Genomic DNA, 9,996 nt, shown 5'->3' on the forward strand with positions numbered 1-9,996 from the left:
GGGCTCGAACCCGTGTCCCCTGCATTGGCAGGCGGATTCTTAACAACTGCGCCACCAGGGAAGTCCCCATTCTACTTGCTGTTTCTATGAATTTGACTACTCTAGGTGCCTCATGTAAGTGGAATCATACAGTATTTGTCCTTTTGCAACTGGTTTGTTTCACTTAGCATAATGTCTTCACAGTTTTTCCATGTTGTATAGCATGTCAATATTTCTTTCCTTTTTAAGGCCAAATCATATTCCATTGTATATCTATTGATTCCTTTTTATGACCAAATAATATTCCATTGTATGTATATACCACAATTTGTTTATCCATTCATCACTTGGTGAACATTGGGGTTGTTTCATCTTTTTGGCTATTATGAATAATGCTGTTATAAACATTGGCATACAAGTTTTTATGTGATGTGTTTTTTCCTCTTGCTTATATACCAGTGAGTGGGTATATGATAATTCCATGTTTAATCTTTCTGAGGAAAGGCCAGACTGTTTTCCAAAGCAGTTGCACCATCTTACACTTGCACTAGCAAAGTATGAAGTTCCAGTTTCTGCACCAACACTTGTTATTGTCTATCTTTTTTTATTATAACTCTCCTAGTGGGTGTGAAGTGTTATCTCATGATTTCAATTTGCATATCTCTGGTGACTAATGATGTTCACCATCTTTTCATGTGCTATTGGTCATTTTTATATCTACTTTGAGGAAAAGCCTATTCAGACACTTTGCTCATTTTTCAATTGGTTATTGGTCTCTTTATTTTTTTTAATTAATTAATTTAATTTATTTTTGGCTGTGTTGAGTCTTCTTGCTGCACACGGGCTTTCTCTAGTTGCGGCGAGCGGGGGCTACTCTTCATTGTGGTGCGCGGCCTTCTCATTGTGGTGGCTTCTCTTGTTGCGGAGCATGGGCTCTTGGTGCATGGGCTTCAGTAGTTGTGGCACATGGGCTCAGCAGTTGTGGCTCACGGGCTCTAGAGCAGAGGCTCAGTAGTTGTGGCGCACGGGCTTAGTTGCTCCGTGGCATGTGGGATCTTCCCGGACCAGGGCTCGAACCCGTGTCCCTTGTATTGGCAGGAAGATTCTTAATCACTGCACCACCAGGGAAGTCCCATGTCTCTTTATTTTTGAGTTGTAAGAGTTCTTTATATATTCTGGAAACTAGTCCTTTATCAGATATATGGTTTATAATTTTCTCCCATTCTGTAGATTGTCTTTTCACTTTCTTGATGGCATCCTTTGATGCACAAAAGTTTTTATGAAAAGTCTGATGAAGTACAATTTATCTATTTTTTTCTTTTGTTGCTTGTACTTTGGCATCATATCTAAGAAACCATTTTCTAATTCAAGATCATAAAGATTTGTTATACCTTTATGTTTTCTTCTAAGGGTTTTATAGTTTTAGCTCTTCCATTTAGGTCATTGATCCATTTTGAGTTAATCTTTGTATATGGTGTGAGGTAGGGATCTGACTTCATACTTTTGCTTGTGGATATCCAGTTATCCCAGTGCGCGCGCGCACACACACACACACATATCCCTTTTAAAATCTGGACCTCAAGACTTCCCTGGTGGTGCAGTGGTTAAGAATCCGCCTGCCAATGCAGGGGACACGGGTTCGAGCCTTGGTCTGGGAAGATCCCACATGCCGCAGAGCAACTAAGCCCGTGTGCCACAAATACTGAGCCTGTGCTCTGGAGCCCGCGAGCCACAACTACTGAGCCCACGTACTGCAACTACTGAAGCCCACGCACCTACAGCCCATGCTCCGTGACAAGACAGGCCACTACAATGAGAAGCCTGTGCACCACAATGAAAAGTAGCCCCCACTCACCATAACTAGAGAAAGCCCACATGCAGCAATGAAGACCCAACCCAGCCAAAAATATAAATAAATTAATTAATTTAAAAAAATAAGTTCCTTTATGTTCTTTTGTAATCACTCCCTCCAGTCTCTCCCACACCCCTAAACTCCATCCCCAGATAACCCTGATCTGCTTCCTGTCACTGCAGGTTAGACTGCATTTTCGAGAATTTTACATAAATGGAATCATACAGTGTATACTGTTTTCCTTATTTGGCTTCTTTCACTCAGAATAATTCTTTTGTTATTCATCCAGACTGTTGCATTTATCAGTTTGTTCCTTTTTATCTCAGTATAATATTTCATTGTATGGATATACCACAATTTGTTTATCCATTCGCCTGTTGCTGGACCTTTCGATTGTTTCCAGTTTAAGCCTTTTTTTTTTTTTTTTTTTCAGTTTAAGGCTTTTACAAACAAAGCTGCTATTAACATAGCATATGTCTTAGTATGGACATAGCCTTTCATTTTTCTTGACTAAATACCTAGGAATGAAATGACTGGGTCAGGTGGTAGGTGTCTGTTTAACATTTTAAGAACCGCCAAACAGTTTTCCAAACTGTTTTAACATACCCACCAGCAGTATATGAGTTCCAGTTACTCCATATTCTTACCAACGCTTTATTTTTTTTTTTATTTTTATTTTTTATTTTTTTTGCGTTACACGGGCCTCTCACTGTTGTGACCTCTCCCGTAGCGGAGCACAGGCTCCGGACACGCAGGCTCAGCGGCCATGGCTCACGGGCCCAGCCGCTCCGCAGCATGTGGGATCTTCCCGGACCGGGTCACGAACCCATGTCCCCTGCATCGGCAGGCAGACGCTCAACCACTGCGCCACCAGGGAAGCCCCTTACCAACGCTTTATATGCTTACTCTTCTTCTTTTTAGCCATTCTAACGGGTGTGGAATTCCTTTGTTTTGTTAAAAATAGTTTTGGTATATAGACACAGGAGTCTAAACAATAGATCATTTGTAGCTGTTTTGAACCTCATAAAAAGTGAAGGCTCTGACTTCAGCCGTCTTATCTTTCTGCTGAAGGGGACACTCTCCTACCATATTATGAACATGTTCCCACAAGCACGGGGCTAGGTACACGGGAGGCGTCAATCCAGGCTGAAGAAATAAGCAGCCTGACACCCTCAGCAGCCTCAGAGCTCCACCATCTTCCTTGTGAGAGGCTCAGACATTACCTGCCATCCTGAGGACAGCAGCCTCCTGGACGTCACCCCACAGCAACCCTTCGATGCAGTATCTCCCACCTCTGCCCACAGTTTCCCCCGTACCCCCTTATTTGATTTAGACCGTCAGCATCCTGCCAGGCACTTAGGCTCAAATCAGGAAAGCCTTTCTCACCCCTAAACCTTTGATCTGTCGACAAATCCTCTTCACCCAATTCTGCCGACATTTACAAGTGTGTTATTTTGTTAACAAAGGTCCTGTTCTGGGGCTGGATCTAGAGTTGAATGAGACCCAAGACCTCTGGCAAAGTGACAGTCAGTCCCTTCAGCTGGGCAAGTCCTCCCTCCACCTCCCCAAGGCAGTTGTGCAGTCCTGGCCCAACTGAGGCAGACATGCCACTCCTGGGCTGAGTGCCCCCTCCCCTCTTTTATGGCTCCCTGTCCTCTCCCGGATGGGGTCTACATTTCTTTGTCTAATGTCTGTGTTCCTCTATGATTTTCTTCCTTTTTCCTTTTCCCGCATCTCATACTTGCCTATAGACTCCCTTCCAGTCAAGCCAGACTCTTGACTATTCCCCAATCTCACACTGCATCTCTACACCTCTCCTGCCTTTGCCCAAGACGTCCCTCTACCTAGCATGCCCTTCATGGGAATTCCCTAGCGGTCCAGTGGTTAAGACTCCGTGCTTTCACTGCCGAGGGCCCGGGTTCAATCCCTGGTCGGGGAACTAAGATCATGCAAGCTGCGTGATGTGGCCAAAAATAAGAATAAAAAGAAGGCCCTTCCTCCCAATGCCTTGTCCTAAAACTATTGAAGAACTGACCCACCCTTTTGGCCTAACACACACCTCCTCCTCCACCGGCAGAATCAATCCTACCTTCCCAGCACACTCTGTCCCAGCCCTGATCCCAGCCTCACCTGTACCAGAGTCATTAAAGACTCACACATCCCCACTCCTTGCTAGACTCAAGGTCCCCTGTGAGACAGAATTTGTGTCATTTTTCCAGTCCCAGCCCCCAGCACAGGCTCTATTACATGGCAGGTGCAGGGCCAGGACACCTGGACTCAAATTTCACTGTATGAACCTCAGACAAATTACTCAGTCTCTCTGTGCCTCTGTGTCCTCATCTGTAAAATAAGGAAAAACACCCACCCCATTTGGTTGTTGAAGGGATCCAATGAATAAACCCACGTAAAGGGCTGAGGAAGTGTAGGCAGGACCCTGGCAGGTGGTCAGTGCTTGACACATCTTAGCTAGAAATGGTAGTAATTTGTTGCTGAAATGAGACCCTGTCCTCACTCTAAAGAATCTTCGTATAAAGGGGGAGATACCTTCTACTTATCTTCAGGAGACTTCCTTAAATGAGGAGACCCCCAACCCTCCCCAGTTTCCATTAAGGGAGGGGGAGCCATCCACCAGAGTCATTTAACTCACCTCCCTTCTTTCTCAGCGTCAAAGTAACCATGAACGTCCTCCTCCTTCAGGAAACCTTCCAGGATTGGACTGCCTCAAGGAACTTCTGCTTCCCTCTGTCTTTCTCTGATGTGAAGGCCACCCCCTCCACCCTGCTTCCCATCTTCACCTTGCTCTCCTCTTATTCTGCAAGGGATGTAACATCCTCCAGACCACTTCCAGGTCAACCTGAGGTTTTTCTATAAGTGTAGCTGGAGCTAAGAGGGGCCCTGGAGAGAGAAGATCCTGTCGGAACTTCCCTGCCACCCCTGTTTGGCTAAATCTAGAATGCTCAGTTAAATCTGAATTTCAGATAAACAGTATGAATAATCTTTTAGTATAAGTATGCCCCAAATATTGCATGAGACAGACTTAGACTTAGTGGTGGGGTTCAGGGAGAGGGCAGAGGCATCGGAGGAGACAGCGACCCACGGGAGAGAAAGGAGGTCAGAAAGAGGTTCCAGGAGGAACGGGGAGCTCAGGGAGGGTAAAGGGTGTGGAGGGGGAGGGCTGCACAAGGGGTGGGGGTGTGTGAGAAGGGGAGGGCTGCTCAAGGAATGGGAGTGGCGATCGGTGAGGACGATGAGAAATCAGGGAGAGAGAGCAGGTCTCAGAGGCAGGAGGGGTCTCAGGACGGGGCACGAGTGGCGCTGGCGCTCAGGGAATGAATGGGGCTCGGTGAGCAGGATGGGAACTCAAGAGAGAAGAGGGGCTGCGGCTCAGGGCGTAACCGAGGCTGTCCCAGGCTCTGCCTCTGCCCACCTGGGCCTGGCTCCACACCTGTGGCTCCTCCCTTCTCCAACCCAGCCCGCGGGTTGGGAGCCGGGCACTAAGCCCCGCGGAGAGGGAGGTTGAAGGTGAGCGGGCACGAGCCGGTCGCAGACGGGGATTGGCAGGCGCCTGGGCCCGTGGCCCGGGCCAGGGCTGCCCCACAGGCCGCCGGCTGGGTGAGCGGTTGCCACCCACGTGCTAAGGAGAGAAGGAGGCACCGGATCAAGGGGCAAAGGACACCCTGAGGGGGCGGGAGGGCGGGGGCTGGGCAGTGCCAGCGTCCACACCCGCTGCGTAGACAGCGCAGAGCCCTCTGCCGCCGGCGCAGGGAAGACACCGAGAGCGAGTGGCCTCGGCCCGGAGCATCCCGCGTGCTCCCCGGATGCCGCACGGACGCAGCACGGGAGACGCCGTGGCCCTGGCTGGGAGCCACCACGCCCCCCGCAGATCGCGCGGAATCCAGGTAAGGGGCGTGGAGAGGGTCAGGTGGAGGCAGGTGCCTAGCCCGAGGAGAGTCGGAGCCTCCGTTATGCTGGACCTCAGTCTCCCCGCCTGTCAAATGGGGAGGAGCACTTCTATGGCTCTGCTGAGCTGAAGGGGTTAATACTCTCGTGTACCTGCCCCCCTCACTCAAGCCGGGGGAGGGGGTGGGGTGGGGTAGCGGAGAGGCAAGCTCAGACCTCAGAGAGGGCTCAGGATCAAGAATCCAAGAAGAGTTCATCCTGCCTGCCCTTCCAGGAGGCCCGCAGCCTCCCGCGGCTTCCTCGGTCCCACTGGCTGGGCCGGGATTGAATCTTGGTCCAGGGGGCTCTCCATGGAGCCGAGTGGGTCCAGGAAGCCAAGAGGGAGGGCCTTCCTCCCTGTCATTCCCCCCTGCCCTGGGCAGTTGTGGGTGCCAGTAGAGACGCTGGTTCCAAGTGGGCCCTGGATCGGGGCCAGGACCCAGACTCCTCCTGGCTGGTCAGGAAGAAGCCAGCTGTCTCCGTGGGGCAGGGAAGCCATGTGGATTCCCAGTCACCAGGCTTCTAGTCAACAGGTAGGGACTAGGGAAGCAGTGAAAGGCATCCCCACTGGTCTGGCTCAGGGAGGCCAGGGCTCCCTGGCGGCTCCCAGCCACCCTGCCCCCAAGCCCAGGGCTCCTGAGTCCACCTGCGGGGCCAGGAAGCCAGAGTCAGGCCTGGACTGGGTTTAGGAGCTTCGGGCTCTTGTCTGTGTCTGGCTGTGTGACCACGGGCACGTTACTTCCTTTCTCTGGGCCTGGCTCTCCCTCTGTGACATGGGGAGGCTCGTTCCTGGGCCACTGGTATGGAGACAGGGCCAGAACAAACTGGGACACCAGGATGCTTTGGGGTACAGGGCAGCGCCCTCCAAACAAGGTCTCTCTGGTCCGTCACAAGGAGGATGATGTGACAGGGTCAGTTGGATCAGGTGGCAGGTGAAACCAGGGATCTAGCCCTGACCTCCCTCTTGCCCAGGTTCCTCAGCATCTGGCCAGATCCTCAGAAGAGGGGCCTGGGGCTCTCAGGCCTGGGAACCTCAGCACCGGGCCCACCCCGGGGGGCTCAGCTCCTCAGCCTCAGGGCAGAGACAGCTTCTGGGGGAGGAGGGGGACTCCAGCTGAGGAGCTCTGAGCTGTGACAGCCAGGATTCTCCCTCTCTTGAGCGGGTGATTCTTCTGAATGTGCCCCTCCCCCCCTCCCCCCTCACCCCTCTAAGGACACAATCTACCTTAGACCTGGGCTCAGTTTGGAATCGTGCTCAGGGCTCAGGCTGGGATCTGGACTCAACCTGGGCTCAGGTGAGAGGGCCGCTGAGCGCCGGGGTCAGGGCCCCACGTGGGGTCTTGGAACGCTGGGAATGAAATCCTCTGACACGGGTGCGGGTGACTTCGTAAGCCGAGGTGGATGGTAATGAGCTTTGACAAACTGCAGAGTGGAATGGAAGGGGGAGGGGCCGCGCTTTGGAGGCTCCCAAGACCTCACCTGCCCAGACACTCAGACTCCCCTCCCAGGGTCTTCCCTCTGAGGCTGCCCTTGACCCCGCTGCTGGCCCTGTGGTGGGCAAAGGCGGGTTGAGACCTATGTTGGCGCTGTTGGGCTGGGAGGGGCCCTCTTTAGGCCAATTCTCGCTCCCTGGTCAGGGCTGAAGAAGGGGTTTGGGCTCGGAAGCTGAGGAAGGAGAAGAGAGGGTTAGCTGGGAGTGGGAGGAGGAACTGAAATTTGCTGTGCACCTACTGTGTACCGGGCACCGTGTGGGGGCTTTTCTGTCTCTGGTTCCCGCTTCCTGATAACCTGAGATGGAAGAGGATATTCTCTCCACTTTACGGATGAGGAAACAGAGGCCTAGAAAAGTCAAGGCACTGGCTCAAGGTCACACAGCCTGGAAATGGCAGGGCTGGGTTCAAACCCAGGCAGCCTGATTGCAAAGCTCTGGCGTCCGTTCCCACTGCTGCCTCTGACTCTCCTGCAGGCGAGCCTGTGCTCTCCTGGGCCTCACTCTGCTCCTCTGTAAGCTGGGCCTAAGCGTTCTTACCCGGGCCTCACTCTGCTCCTCTGTAAGCTGGGCCTAAGCGTTCTTACCCGGGCCTCACTCTGCTCCTCTGTAAGCTGGGCCTAAGCGTTCTTACCCGGGCCGTTGGGCAGCAGCTGTGGGCGAGCGTGTGCTCTGCATTCAAGGAGCCGCACACAACAGGGGGTGTATTCATGGGTGCTCATGGGGGTCCTCATGGCCTGTGCCCACCTCATCCATTTCTCCATCTGTCTTTCCTGCTCCTGAGATACAGGGGCAAGGCAGCTCATGTTTGTCTCTCCCTTGTGAGGTGGGCTAAGCTGACCTTGTGTAGGGGACCCTGACAGCAGGAAGGAACAGAACATTCCCAGGGCAGGGCCTGGCACCAGTAAATAGGCGACGCCTCCTCCTGGCTGGCCCTGAGTTATGGAGGGCAGCAGGCAGGTGAGTGAGCAGGTGACAGTCAGCTGCTGGGGGCCCCCAGTAGCCTCATGACTCTGGGTGAGAGAGATGTGCCTCCCTGGGACCCCCTTTCCATGTCAGTCCAGGAGTCTGAAGCCCTGATGAGGCTGGTGTGGGACCACAGTTGGTATGACTCCCAGAGCTCCCAGCACTGAGGAGGCCTGGGGATTGTGGGCAGGGCTGAGCTGACTGTCGCCCACCCACAGCTGGTTTGAGAAGGCTTTTTCCATCCCTGAGTCCCCTGGTGGAGGTTGTTGCCTCATTGTCTGTATCCTGCAGCACCTAGTTCTTTCTCTAACACCATACCCAGAGCTGTTGGCTAGGAAGGAAGGAAAAGAAGAAAGGGCAGGCGTGGGAGAGGCAGAGAGAGAAGGAAGAAGGAAACCCACACTTACCATGTGCCGACCACTGACCGTCATTCACGTATTTCATTTAATCTTCACAACAACCCCCTAAAGTAAATATAACATCATATCACCACACCCATTTTTTTGTTTGTTTGTTTGTTTGTTTTTGCGGTACGCGGGCCTCTCACTGTTATGGCCTCTCCCGTTGCGGAGCATAGGCTCTGGACGCGCTGGCTCAGCGGCCATGGCTCCCGGGCCCAGCCGCTCCGCGGCATGTGGGACCTTCCCGGACCGGGGCACGAACCCGTGTCCCCTGCATCGGCAGGTGGACTCTCAACCACTGTGCCACCAGGGAAGCCCAACACACCCATTTTAAAGATGAGAAACCAGGGACTTCCCTGGTGGCACAGTGGTTAAGAATCCAGCTGCCAATGCGGGGGACACAGGTTCGAGCCCTGGTCCGGGAAGATCCCACATGTGCGGAGCAACTAAACCTGTGCGCCACAACTACTGAGCCTGCACTCTAGAGCCCGAGAGCCACAACTACTGAGCCCTCGTGCCACAACTACTGAAGCCCGTGCGCCTAGAGCCTGTGCTCTGCAACAAGAGAAGCTACCACAGTGAGAAGCCCACGCACCGCAACGAAGAGTAGCCCCTGCTTGCTGCAACTAGAGAAAGCCCGCGCACAGCAACGAAGACCCAACGCAGCCAAAAAATAAATAAATAAAATAAATCTATTAAAAAAAAAAAGAAGATGAGAAACCAGTGCTCAAAGCCCATTATACCATTCCCTCCTTGTATAGGGGTTGCACTCAGAGAGGACCCCAAAGTCACAGAACAGGGGCAGGTTTGAGCACTATAGTACATGCCTCTGTGCCAGGGAGCCCTGGACGGCCCGGGCATCGTCTGACCCTGACGTTTCTCAGGCAGGCAGGGGTCTGAGCAGCCAGGGAGGTCCTGGCCCTGACAATCATTCCGCCCCTCCAAGGTACCCCCATTCTACTCTCCGGGGACTGACTCCGGGCAACCACACCCACACCCCACCTCGACATGCAGAGGTGGCCAGAAATGCACAAAGAAGGAGGCTGCACTGCCAGGCGCACCTGCTTTCCGGCCCTCTGTTTCCTCCTCTGTAGAATGGGTCGACTAACACAGTGGGCCCTGTTCTACCTCTCCTGGCCCGCTCTCGTGAGACTCCGATGGTGCAGCTTGGAGGGTCCAGAGCTGGGAGGCAGGAGGCCTGGTGTGGTCACTGACATGACATGCAGGTGGTCTGAGACAGCCCCTGAGCCAAATCAAGCCCCACTTTCCCTCTGTGTAACATGTGGTCTGCGGACATGGGGTCTGCAGCCCTCTCCAACTTACAGACTTCTGGGTTGTGGATATGAGTCTTGAGCAGTTGATGAGACCCT

Source organism: Physeter macrocephalus, unplaced genomic scaffold (genome assembly GCF_002837175.3).
Source record: "Physeter macrocephalus isolate SW-GA unplaced genomic scaffold, ASM283717v5 random_272, whole genome shotgun sequence".
Lineage (NCBI taxonomy): Eukaryota > Metazoa > Chordata > Mammalia > Artiodactyla > Physeteridae > Physeter > Physeter macrocephalus.